The 14188-nt window shown below is 41.1% G+C and overlaps 1 pseudogene; it reads right to left on the bottom strand.

Annotated features, from left to right (window-relative positions):
* LOC127429664 (Fanconi anemia group J protein-like) overlaps positions 1 to 14188 on the bottom strand; it is a 48693-nt pseudogene that overhangs the window by 30351 nt on the left and 4154 nt on the right.

Raw genomic sequence — 14188 nt, 5'->3', positions numbered from 1 at the left:
TAGTTCATGTACTGATGCTCACACTCTCCCATGAGAGGGTCTAGCAGGCAGTCATAAGGACAGAATACGATGCAGGCCTCCTGCATGAGCTCTCGAGCAGTGTAGTAAGCACAGGACTGCAGCTTACCACCGAGATGCACCAGCTCCTCAATGTCCCAGGCCTGGTGAAGCCCATGCACCCACTGTAAAGCACTGATCTTTCATTTTATGCACATTATGATAGTACCGGCAAGATTGGCCCTGAAATCACATAAATGCAAATACAGAAACACACAAAGATAAAACAACAATGGAGAAATGTTCTCTAATAAGCATAATTAAAAAAAAGAATTAGCTCTTAAAACAGATAGTTCACCCAGAGATTAAAATTCTGTCAATATGTACTCACACTATGTTGTTCCAAACCCATATGACTTACTTTCTTCAATGGAATAAAAAAGGAGATGTTTGGCAGAATGTTAGGGACTGACAACCTCAGCCACCTTTTTCTATAAAATGAAAGTGAATGGTGACTGGAGGCTATCAGTCCCTAACTTTCTTCCATTCGTTTCCTTTTCTGTTTCATTTCAAACAAAGAAAGTCAAACAGGTTTGGAACAATATGAGAGTGAGAAAAGGATGACAAAATTTTGATAGTTTTTTTTTAAGAATCATCCTTTTATGCATTTGAGACACAGGTGCAGATATTTCAGTAACAAGCTGAAGGTGTTCTTGTAGCTCAACTGATAAATTTATAGCTTGAATGCATGTTAAGTAATTTTTGACAAGCATTTGGCAAATGCATAAAAGTAAAGCAATTAGATTAACCAATGAAAAAGTAAATGTTTTGATGCCATCGACTCAATCCCCCTACTTTTTTCCAATGGACATATCTAGTGGTATCGCAATCATTTCCTCTTGACAAATATGCTATTTATAATGTAATTTAGGCAGGTGTCTCCCTGCAGAGAATTAAGCATCTGTGCATTGTGCCACAATTCACTGGAGCCTGAAGCCTGCTGCTGAAAGGGTGATGGTAGCTTCCACTATACATACTCAAAGAGAGATTAGTCTTCAATGAGTGTACGGGATAAATGTCAGCGTGGCCGTGTCGTTTTTATCCCCCTCTCCTCCGACTTTTATGAAGGTGATGATGACATTGCTGAAGGGTGTGTGGCCTAACGACAAGTGTCTGAAAGGCCTATGCTCTTCAGACATTCAGTGGGACCAGGACAGTGGAATAACAGAGTGGGGCTCATAAGAGATTGGTCCCCCGGGAGGATGAGAAAAACTACAGATCATTCTCTCCTCTCTGCAAGCGGGATTGTCGGCACGGTCTCCGTCTCTTTCATGTGCAAGGGCACACCACAGTAGAGACGTGAGCAGACACCTGTGGTGACAGTGTAATAGGTATCATTACACAGTCTGCCCGATGGTAAGGGGACTGAGCAACATGGACAATACAGAATCTCCCACTGAAAAAAAAAAAAAAGTATGTTTGAAGCCTTTGACAAGTCTACAAAAAAAGAAAAAAGAAAAAAAAAAGTCTCCATGACTGATTGGGAATATTATCGCCTGTAACCACTTTCCATAGCTTTGGTGACAGAGATTAAGTTTGTGAATTCTTAAAGTAAGGTTTTGTATTTCAGGATCGGTAATCCAAAAGGCGTCTCACCTTCTTTTCTTACAACAGTGTCACAGTGAAAGGAGAAGAGGGTTCACAGAATAAGTGCCACACTTGCTGTTTGGCCTGCAGGCCGCTGTGAAGATCAGGAGACAAGGTATTTGTTTTCACAGTAAAGACTGGGTCAATCTCCGTTCAGAAGATCCAATTCAAGACTTTCAATGACAAACAAATTCATGATAGGTTGATCACTAGTTTGGCAAGGTTATCCCAACGATCAAAGACGGACAGGGCAGAGGCCATGACCCATACACTATATTGGTCAGTAGGAGTGAAAAAAATTAATAAAAAAATCAACCTGTTTGCCACCTATGACTTGCTGTGCATATGTGCCGAGGTTAATCTCATGTCGAATGACGGCAATGAAAATATGTCTCAAATGTATATGAATTGGTTGGTGGTCAGTCAGCATGCACACTGATAGAGTTTATGTGCACAAATGCTCGCTCTGTCTCACTTTAGATTGTGACAAACTGGTTTGAGGGGTACACGATATACATGTTTTCTGCAATAACAGTAATAACCGCTTGTCCTGCAATAAAAGCACTGATAAATCTGCTTGCAAACAAAATGCTAAAGAGGGTAAACGTCATAGATTCTAATGATTTATCAATGGAGCTAGGACTGGATATATCTCCATTGCTTTTGAAAAAATATTTTATTAATAGTAGCCTTAAAAAATTTTGTTATATACGATTATGTCGTCAACCCCCCTGCTGAGGGTCAGTGAATATTTTAGCTTTATTGAATTTGCTTTAAAAATGTAATTCATTTATTGAAACACGAAAAACATGAACAAAAGACATTTCAAAATTCAAACTACACTTTAAACTAAATGAAAAAAGCAACCAAATTAACAAAGTGATTGTATATAACCACCTCCCAAAATCCAAACATTTACCATCTCCAATGGCTCAATTTGCCATCACGCAAGTATCAGTCAAGGACAACAGGTGGAAAATTACTAATAGTCTACAGATTAAGAACTAAAGACAATTATAAATGTAAAGATTATCATAATAATATTATTAATAATAAAGCCTAATAAATTCCCTTGTGTTCCCAAAATAATGCTGCCAAATGTGTGTTCTTATTGGTAATACAGTTAATGTTGCCTAAAGAAAAATAAAATAGAACTCAATTTTAGGTTCAAGGTGAACGTGTCTTGTATTATTTTATGATTTAATCACTTTCATCACTTTGCGTTCACAATGCACGTTAACCGCGAACTGGTATGTGGAAATAAAGCGAACAAAACTCACAGCACCTCCTGAAATGATTGGAGATCATTTGCAGCATTCTCACAGATGACATAATTCTTGCAAACAGTTTTCAGACGAATGAAACAGAAAGCAATAGTGATAACGGCGCATGCCTACATGCGTGTGTTCCACAAGACAGGCTCGTGCTGCACAAATCAGACACGAGCATTGACGGCTTTGTTTTGTCTGTTCTTAAAAATATAATAGTGTGTTTCTTCAAGCGCGTCTTTGTGACTAACAGCATTTCTTGTCATGTGTCACTCCGAGATGACTAAAGGTCACCCACCTGTTGCAGCTAGATGAGCAAAATTACCTGCGCATGAAATACATTTGGACGAGGAGCTCGCAAACTGGATTCAGCCTCGTCGCATTAAGTGGGTGGCGGGTGCAAGTTTCACACTCTGGCCTACTGTTTAATATATCTAGTGAATTCCCAGATCCATGGTTTTGCCATTTCCCGATGTTGTCGATCATCGTCTATCAATTGAGTGTCGCAATCGGCATCAGGATCTTTGTAAGATATCGTCGATATCCGATTACATCGTCCTATTGCCCAGACCTCATTGTGTGTAATGCTGAACTCGCAGTGTTTACTAGTTTCCAGTGAATAGTGGCAGAACTGTGTTCCACAAACATGCCAAATGCTAAAGCAGATTAGGGATAAGGCAGAAAGCTACAGAGGGGTGGAAAAGATTTCTTGCTACACAAACAAAAAGACCATTATCATGCAGAAATCTAAAATGAGACCATACAAGGAATGTCAGTGTAGGTTTCATGACAATCAACTGCCCTCCTAAAAAAGGTTCACAAACAATCTTTATGTTTCTCTCACAATACTTGCTAATTTTGAGAGTTCTGAGTACAGATCTCATAAGAGACCCTGAACTCAGTGAACCAGGGGATGTCTAAGTCTAGTGAGCTCTTTAGTGAAGTCTTATCCCTCTGAGAGGCTCTAATTATTACAGATGAATAAAGAACCTGTGCTCAGACTTGGATGTGATGTCATACAGTGTAACTTGGGAAGGAGGCGACTCAAGTACTTGGCCTCCAGCAGCTCCTTGCAGCACTTGTTGTGGTTGGCACGAGGCACCACTTCAGGATGGTCGCAAGCTCTCGTGCGATCTGTGTGATCTGCTTATGGGTACGTGTGCCAAAGATGATCTTGTGGATCTTTTTCCTACCACTTCCCTCTTTGTCTTTCTCATTGTCCTTTCTGTCCTGCTTTGAGGTTGGCGCAGGGACAGACAGAACAAGACATGAGAGACTTTTGGAGACAAAGAAAGAAAAGCAAGTCAACCGCAAACATTACAAAGAGAAACAACCAACTTGAAGCAATGCTACAGCCCTTGTTTGCCAAGCCCATGAATAGGCTTTGCATTAGCGGCCATATAGATAATCATTCACATAACAGGGAAATGCTATAAGTCAAAACAGAATGACCCCAAGCAAGAATGTAATTTTAGACCATGCCACTGTTCATGCTACTGGCCCCTGACTGGATCCCTTTAATTGCAGCTTTCACACAAAGATGCCTGCAGCCAGTTCTAGTTGTGAATCTGATCTTGAGGATGGTATGAGCATTTTAAGTGTCCCACTTTCCCCATCCATTCACAGGATTGACACACAACTCATGTGTTACACAGCTGATGTCAAACAGAATGTCATTGTTTCATTCTATGGGAGACAGCAGTATTATCTGAAAAAGGAAATATCGCATACATAAAACAAGAAAAGCTAATGTTTGAAAGAGCCTTTATCGACACTAATAATACATTTCTGCACCTTCAGGATAGGAAGGCTTCATCTACCATCATAAGATTATGAAACAGGTTTCTATCCATTGTTGTTAGGCCCAGAGGGAATTGTTTATTTATTTTTTTGGGCAAAATCTGCTAACTGGATTTTAAGGGACAGTTTATCCCAAAATGAAAATTATGTCATCATTCACTTAACATTTTGTTGTTCCAAACCTATATGACTTGCTTTCTTCAGCAGAAAAAGTAAAAGGTGAATGAGGCTAACACTTTGCCTTACACCTTTTCTTCGTTCCACAACAGAAAGTCAGTCTGGGATTGGAATAAAATAAGGGTGAGTAAATAATAACAGAATTTTTATTTTAGGTGAACTGTCCCTTAAAATAGGGCTGTTCCGGTGGAATTTTTTTTACCACCACGGTGGTTAAGGGCCAATCACCGCCAGTGAACGGTGTTATATGGTGGTTGAAAATTGGGGGAGGGAGTGCGTGCAAATTACGCATTTTGAACTTTAAAAATTGTGCCACTGAACACGAAATAAAAATTAAACGAATGAAAAAATTAAAAGAGCTTTTTTAACAGCTTTAAAAGTTTTTAACAGCAGTAGGCTATCAAATAAACGTTCAGAATGAAATGCAACATAAAACTATTACTGGTCTTCACTGTATGATTATAATACATTAATACTTTTTAAAGCTACTAAAATTACCCAGTCAAGACCAGTGAGTGTTTTCTTGTTTTCTGGTTATGGTTGTTTGATTATTATAATGACACGCTAGACAGCAGCAGGACTATTAGCTTACATTTATACTTACAATTCAGACATTTTAATACAAATCTGCTTTTTTCTCCGCTGTTTACAGTCAATTTAGACATCACGCTCTGTGTTTACATGAATACCTCACCAAGACTGGCATTTTGGCAGAATTTTGAAGTGTATTTGACCGTTCAGGTGCGCATTACCCCGAGCATTTTCACACACACGTGCATGTTCAGCACACACACATACGCCACCTGTCAATCAAACAGTGTGCTACTGTTACTAGATCGTTAACCAATTATAAAATTACTTTCAACAGCAGAATAAGAACTTTCTGGGGAGATCACGTGACGCTTTCTTGGGCCTGGATGCACATTAACAGAGCTCCGTGCACTTAGCCCACTATTCAGTGTTTTTATGAACCTTTTTTGACATCTGGGGAACGTTTTTTCGGTTGATGCCAGTTGGCTAAATGGTACAGTCGAAAACTTGATTACTCTTCACCATCACCCTCTCCAACAAAGAACAAAACTAAAACAGGGCCTGCATCAGGCCGAGCGGACATGGATGACAATATGGCGATCACCGTTGCTCGGTTTGAGGATATTTTGAGAACCGAACTAGCAGCAATGCACAGCGAATTATCCTCACACGCAATCCAAACCATGTGCTCCAAAACTGACTTTCTTACTGGGGAACAGAGAGAGCAGAAAAAAGTGATCAACGAACATGCTAGAGGTATAAACGTGCTCGAACAACAGGTGGTAGATCTACAAGACCGCAGCAGGCGCAGCAATCTTCGGCTGATAGGGCTACCTAAAAGGGTCGAGAAAGATGATCCAATCAGCTTCCTAAAGAGATGCAGAACTTTCTCCTATACCCAGCCATGCTGAAGGTTGTCACGAAACGCGTAGGAAGTGCGGAAATTCCTTAATTCGACTGCCTGACCTCATTCTTCAAATATCGACATGGAAGAAAAGACCGTTATAGTCATTAAACTTGTGTAACATGAACAATATGTGATGGATGACTGCTGGTAGCTCTTTTATGCAGGCAAACAGGTGATGTTCTACTAACCTAAAGACTTCTAGTATTAATATACAATTTACTGTACTCGTTCCTCACTACAAGGAGATCAACAGGTTTAATTTATATTTTCTTTATCCCCATTTTAACACTGATGTGATTTAAGGTTAAGTCACTTATTCTTTCTCTGAATGGGGGCTAATGTCGGTGCGTTAATGTTGTACAGGCCAATGCGGATGTCACGGATTACAATAGGGGAGGGTGGCAGACTGGGGCTTGTTCTTACCCCAGCCTGCATAAATTCAGTGCGGTGGGTTTGTTGGCTGTTATGGGGTTGTTCTGAGGGCAAGGGGTGGGTTAACGTTAGACTTATGACAAAACATTTGCAGGGGTATTACTTTGACTCTTTTACTTAAGTTATTTATTTGTTTGACACCAATGACTGAATTGAACATATTAAGCTGCAATATAAATGGTTTAAATGGCCCCAATAAACGTACAAGTTTTATGGAATTACTACGAAAGTTGATATTGATTTAATCCATGAATCCCATTTATGGAAAGAAGATGCCCACAGATGCAACAATACATTTTATGAGGTGATTTCCTATGCTGCTGCAGATAACAAAACTAAAGGTGTTTTATTAATAATACAGAGAAATTTAAACATCTCTATATTAGAAGAGTGTGCATCAGCTGGGAGAAGATTCAATCTCTTCACCGGTCACTTCACGCAACCCATAGACACGGCGCTGACCGCACAAAGAAATGCCAGTTTTGTAGTTTATTTTCATAACCTGCTTCTTTATTATTTGAACTTCAATAAAGGATGCTTTAAAGATATAATGCCAGGGTGTTTCATTGCAAAAACTGAATGCGGCACAATAATCGTTTTATCTCGATTATCTTGTTTTCATAATCGTTGGAAGCCAAAACTGTAATTGAAAAAAAAATTGGATTAATCGACCAACCCTATTCTAGAGACTGTTATGCGTGAAAATCCCAGGAGATCAGCAGTTACAGAAATACTCAAGCCAGCCCATCTGGCACCAACAATCATGCCACATTCCAAATCACTAAGATCACATTTTTTCCCCATTCTGATGGTTGATGTGAACATTAACTGAAACTCCTGAACCGTATCTGCCTGATTTTATGCACTGCACTGCTGCCACACGATTGGTTGATTGGATAATCGCATGGATGATTCCGTGTATTCTGCGTGTGGTGACCGTGGTATAAGCAGACACAGATTGTTGAATATTAAAAATGAATTCACATTCTGAGGTGTGAAGGCCAAATCACCATGCAACCAAGTCAGGGTGTGAATTTGTTTTAAAAGAAATCAGTGGTGTGACAGTCATCATTGTCTAAAGTTTATAACTCAAATGTTTTTTGTGGTTAACACAACAGCAATGTTGCAACGAATACATCATATTTTGTACTATATCAATGCTTAAACTATTTAATCGGAGCAAAGCAGAGATGACAGCAGATTAACTGTTGACGTTTCACAATGCGCAGCCACCGGCAGTGACAAAACGATACAAGGTTGTAGATTTGACTCCTATTCCGAGTCCCGATCGTTACCATGTTTTTGTACGTGTTACACAAATCTTATTAGCAACACATTTAAACAATTCTATTATCCTAAAATATTTTCCAGGACAAATAATCATTTTCCAGGATAATTAGATATTTTTCTAATTTTCCATGACTTTTCCATGACTGGAAAACTGCATTGCAAATTTCGCGGTTTTCCAGGACATTTGGGAACCCTGGGGGTTCACCATTGTTTTAAGTGTGATTCTATAAATAATTACAGAATGCAGCCTTAAATAAACACACTGATAGGCCTCATGCCTTCCTTGCGAAGCTACAATATATTTTAAATCTCTTTTCTATAAACACCTCATGTAAAATGACATTTTCAGTGGTGTCTGCCTTGTAAAACCGGAAGTGGTTATGCCCACACTCTGTAAACCAGAAATCAAACATGGTGTCTTATGCAACTAGCCAATTGTGTGGAGCTTTCTGCAGTTCTGTAGATGCAGACTCCATGTGGGCCTGCTGATAGGTACTGTATAAAGGTCAAAAATGTTTATGTAGACAGAGGTCTCCAATAGACACCAGATTCCTTCTTGGCTTTTCTTAAGAGTGACAGTAAGGTTATCCCATATAAACAAATGCTAAGTCACGGCATGTGTTACACCTTCACATCAGGGATAAAGCTGTCCTTTAGCCTGCACTCCACCGAAGAGGTCCAGCTCTGGGTACCTGAGCTGCTTCTCAAATCTTGTTTGTCATTAAAAATTACAGCAAATGATAGAATGGAAGCGAATGTGAGCCAGTGTTTTAAACCATCCCCCACTGGGACAAAGACCAGGTCCGACGTGCTAAATAAACAAGAGAGATGGCAGCAGCTAAGGTTACGGCTACGAAGGAAGAGTTACGCGCTGGGGCTCTGGTTCTCTCGGCCCTGGCGATCGCGTTACCTGCTGCTGCCACATTCAATAGACCAGTCCAAGTATCCTGCTTCCTATACCGAATAATTACTTATTCATCGTAAGGGGGAGAAAGAGGGCTGATTGTGAATGGGAGGCCTTGTCAGCAGCCGTGCAGGAAACAGCTGACACAAGGGTATCCATTACACGCTGCCTGCTACAGTTTCAGCCCCTCTTGCTACCGCGCCGCAAATAAGACACCCCTGGAATGCAGATAACAGCCTGCATTGGCCGGACCTGTCACCACAGACACATTCAAGCAGAGTGGTGCATTCTTTCCCTTCGAGGCCCTGATATCAGTGGAGCAGAGAGCTATGTCTCGGACCGCTCCAGACCTCGACATCAGTTTGCAATAAAACAGTGCGAGGTATTGTGCGGGAGCGTTAACCCAAGCATGCTGTTCCAGTCAGGGGCAGACACCTGCTGATGCATCTAGCAGCTCACTGCTCTGCTGATAAAATGCGGGCATTGTTCTGGCATGAAAATACAAGCAACGATTTTAGGAAAGTGTCTTAAGGGATTTGTAGCAGCATTGGTGTCCAGTGACATCATTTTACAGCTCCTATGGGACCTAACAGCTAGTTACAGTTCAGGGCCAGCACACATACTATAATACATAAAATAAGCAAGCTGCTGGTCACTATATTCTCCGCGAGAGAGGAAAAATTTGAGGAGTAATGGATATGTGGAGAGGAGGAGGATATATCCGAGTACTTATCAGTTACTGCTGAAAAACATAAGAGGTGGGTTTGTTCTGTTAGACAGTGGCATTTCTGTTTGCCAGGTGAGGTGTGGAGAGAGCAGCTCCTGTGTTTGAGATGGTGAGGCTAGATTGTCTGCACTCTACAATGGCCCTGTGGTGCAAGATGCAGGACCAAGTGTGAGTGCGCACAATAGAGACTGCATTTCAACAGGCTGGCTCTGAGAGTCTGACACCTGAGAGACTGAAATCTCACACTGTCCGCCTGCCTGGGCCACTGCACCCTCAGCATACAGATGGACAGAGAGAGAGAAAGAGATAGTGGGTGAGAGAAAGAGACAGCGAGTTAAGCATTTCAGTGAGGTCTTTACTCCCTATAGCCCTCCTGATAGCTGCCCTGGAGCACCCCCCACCCCGCAAATCCCCGATCTCACAAAGCACCTGTTTATCCCTAGAGCACCGTAACCAGCAGGTGAACTCCATTCAATATTTATCCCAGGCTTTCACAGATCACTGCCAAGCAAGGCAAACCTCTTAATTAAACTGGAGCTCGCTTCAAAGGGCCCATTGAAGATGTCAGTCAACGTTGGCAGGGGCCGCGAACGGTGTCAGGTGAGAGAGTGAAACCCAAAGCCTTGCTTTCTCTTCTTCTCCTGACACTCCCCCAACCCAACAAACCCCTCAGCCGGCCCAACAGGTCTGGGACGTCCTCTTTGGGTAACAGTCAACCAATCTTGAGGAACGCATTGCACAAGTCACTCCCTTTTCGATTGTACCAGTTGTAAGCATTATGTCCAACGGTGTGACGGGCGATCACATTGACTGATTCTTTTCACCACAGGCCATGTGAATAGCTGCGGTGTTTGTTACATGGCATCAGATTTTCTGAGGCTTTTTGGAGAGCGTGCAGATGCAGAACTGCATTTTGCAGACTCAAGACCCCTGCACACAAGAACGAATGGGTGTGACAGCTTTTAAAACAAACTCTGGCCAAAAAGGTGTTTTTGAGTTCGTTTCTGTGATTCAGCTCGTCAGGGCGAAGTTATTAGCGAGCTGGTGCAAATTTACCAACGTCTGTACGATAGTTCACGTAGAGACATTTTCCAAGAACATGTCATTAGACTTTTATACTAAAATATTCATTCACTCTTTCGCACAAAGTTCCCATTCACACATGTGCCATCTGCAACCAAAAGCCATTCACACATCTGCACAAAGTAAGATATGCCATCATTATTCTTTTATCTTTATTCTGCCTATTAACACTCTTTTATACACCCATATTTGCAGTAGTATCAGTGTCATCATAAATTACAAAAACAGTGTAATCAGCTCATATTATGGCAGCGTGTTAGCGCCATAAATGCAGAAGGTAAACATTACAGATTACATATTATCTACTGCTCTATATATATTACTTTAAATCATCATCGAGTGGTTAAAACAGCTTCTTTTTCTGATCTCCTATGAATTCTACTGATAGAATGAGGCATGATGTCATTGATAACAGACTTTAATGTCATATTAGTTGAGGTTTTACATGTAGTCTTTTGCATCCTCATATTAAAATGTACTTCTAAATGCCTCCACCAGCAGTGTGGCGGGTGTCTGAATGTTCAGAAACAGTATGTCATTGAACAGCTGTTTCGGACGTATTTTTGGATCTGAGCGAAAAACATATTTATGACTTACCATAAAATAGGCTGGAATTGAATGGGAACTAAATAGCATTCCTAAACCTCTTTATTATATGGCCCTCTGGAATACTCAGCTCTGATTGGTCTGCAGTTACATATTTCTTAATAATGTTCACACATCCAGGCACAAAGTTATATGAATTTAGTTGACTTCAGTGTTTCTAAAGACTCCGTGGTCTCTTTCTTCCCACATAATAACATAATTTCAAAACAAATTAATATTTCATTTAAATGTATTTATTTATTTGGCAAGTAGAGGTATAATAAACAGGATAATGTGGTCAGCAACTCTGCATTGTGGTCGTCATCCCCCTGTCGGGCTATATTTGTGATAATGACCATCTGACTGTACATTAAAGAGCACCTATTATGGTTTTTCAAATATTACCTTTCATGTAGTGTGTTATATAGCTGTTTGTGAATGTAAAAAAGTCTGCAAAGTTTCAAAAATCAAAGTGCACAACAAATGGAGTTATTGACTCCCAAAAGAAAGAATCGATTCTGAACACCTGAAACGAGTCATCAGTAATTCCAGACTTACTTCCTGTACAACCTATGTAATTTGGTAACAAAAAACCCACCTCTGGTCTTCATTGGCTCCTCATGAACAGCTTTGACCTGCCCTCAAACACTACACTAAGCGGTAGACCAATTACAACAGACTGGGACATATGACCAATCAGAGCAGAGTAGGCTCTCTGAAAGTTGAAGTTTAGAATAAATCCTTTAGAACGGATCATTGAACGAGTCGTTTTTGACACTGAGAAAAAAAGGTAATGCTGCAATTTAAATTATGAGCAAATGAAAGTGTTTTTTGACCTTGGATGCATGTAAATCTATTGTATGAGACCTTTAAAACAAAATTAGGCACGTTTAAAAACCATAATAGTTGCTCTTTAAAGGTGCACTCAGCAGGGTCCGAAATTAACTTTTTAGCCCACCAGCCAAGGTGGCTGGTAGATGAAAAAATTGACCAGCCAGTCAGATTTCTTACTGGCCATATACACTATATTGCCAAAAGTATTCGCTCACCCATCCAAATAATTGAATTCAGGTGTTCCAATCACTTCCATGGCCACAGGTGTATAAAATGAAGCACCTAGGCATGCAGACTGCTTCTACAAACATTTGTGAAAGAATGGGCCGCTCTCAGGAGCTCAGTGAATTCCAGCGTGGTACTGTGATAGGATGCCACCTGTGCAACAAGTCCAGTCGTGAAATTTCCTCATTACTAAATATTCCACAGTCAACTGTCAGTGGTATTATAACAAAGTGGAAGCGATTGGGAATGACAGCAACTCAGCCACGAAGTGGTAGGCCACGTAAAATGACAGAGCGGGGTCAGCAGATGCTGAGGCGCATAGTGCGCAGAGGTCGCCAACTTTCTGCAGAGTCAATCGCTACAGACCTCCAAAGTTCATGTGGCCTTCAGATTAGCTCAAGAACAGTGCGTAGAGAGCTTCATGGAATAGGTTTCCATGGCCGAGCAGCTGCATCCAAGCCATACATCACCAAGTGCAATGCAAAGCGTCGGATGCAGTGGTGTAAAGCACGCCGCCACTGGACTCTAGAGCAGTGGAGATGCGTTCTCTGGAGTGACGAATCACGCTTCTCCATCTGGCAATCTGATGGACGAGTCTGGGTTTGGCGGTTGCCAGGAGAACAGTACTTGTCTGACTGCATTGTGCCAACTGTGAAGTTTGGTGGAGGGGGGATTATGGTGTGGGGTTGTTTTTCAGGAGCTGGGCTTGGCCCCTTAGTTCCAGTGAAAGGAACTCTGAATGCTTCAGCATACCAAGAGATTTTGGACAATTCCATGCTCCCAACTTTGTGGGAACAGTTTGGGGATGGCCCCTTCCTGTTCCAACATGACTGCACACCAGTGCACAAAGCAAGGTCCATAAAGACATGGATGAGCGAGTTTGGTGTGGAAGAACTTGACTGGCCTGCACAGAGTCCTGACCTCAACCCGACAGAGCACCTTTGGGATGAATTAGAGCGAAGACTGCGAGCCAGGCCTTCTCGTCCAACATCAGTGTCTGACCTCACAAATGCGCTTCTGGAAGAATGGTCAAAAATTCCCATAAACACACTCCTAAACCTTGTGGAAAGCCTTCCCAGTAGAGTTGAAGCTGTTATAGCTGCAAAGGGTGGGCCGACGTCATATTAAACCCTATGGATTAAGAATGGGATGTCACTTAAGTTCATATGCGTCTAAAGGCAGATGAGCGAATACTTTTGGCAATATAGTGTATATATTATATATATATATATATCTTCTTTTTTTTTTTTTTTGCATTTTACAAGTGCAAGTGGGTAATTAAAACTTACTCGCACATCGACTGTAAATCCAAGAGTCATCTTCCATTCATCCCAATGGCATGATGTTGTTTTACTGCTAACAGTACAAGCCCACTGGTATTTTCTACTATTAGCTTTCAGTACACGAGCAATGATATCATCTTAAATATGCATGATAACAGTTGGAAAAATGGCAACTTCATTTTCAAATACCCAATGTATACAAACAGTTTTGATTTATAATGTTTGCTTACCCAGCTACAGAATTGCCACAAGAATGCGTGCAATCATCATTTGAAGTCTAGATTAAAAGCACTGAATCCACCTTTGCTCACCATGCGCCAGTGGACACTCAGTGTTTGAGACTACTGATGTGCAGCAGGACTAGGAGCTAATATGAGCTGTTCTACGTAAACACCTGTGTATTACTGACTGTATTGTAGGCCTACAGAGCCCCCTTGAGGTCAAAACTAGAACGTGTTTAAATGTATTTTACAAGCTAACATAAACTGCTAGAATGCA

The sequence above is a fragment of the Myxocyprinus asiaticus genome, chromosome 39, assembly GCF_019703515.2.
Source record: "Myxocyprinus asiaticus isolate MX2 ecotype Aquarium Trade chromosome 39, UBuf_Myxa_2, whole genome shotgun sequence".
Taxonomy (NCBI): Eukaryota; Metazoa; Chordata; class Actinopteri; order Cypriniformes; family Catostomidae; genus Myxocyprinus; species Myxocyprinus asiaticus.
The sequence above is the reverse complement of the archived record's forward strand: the minus strand, read 5'-3'. Positions and strand labels throughout refer to the sequence as shown.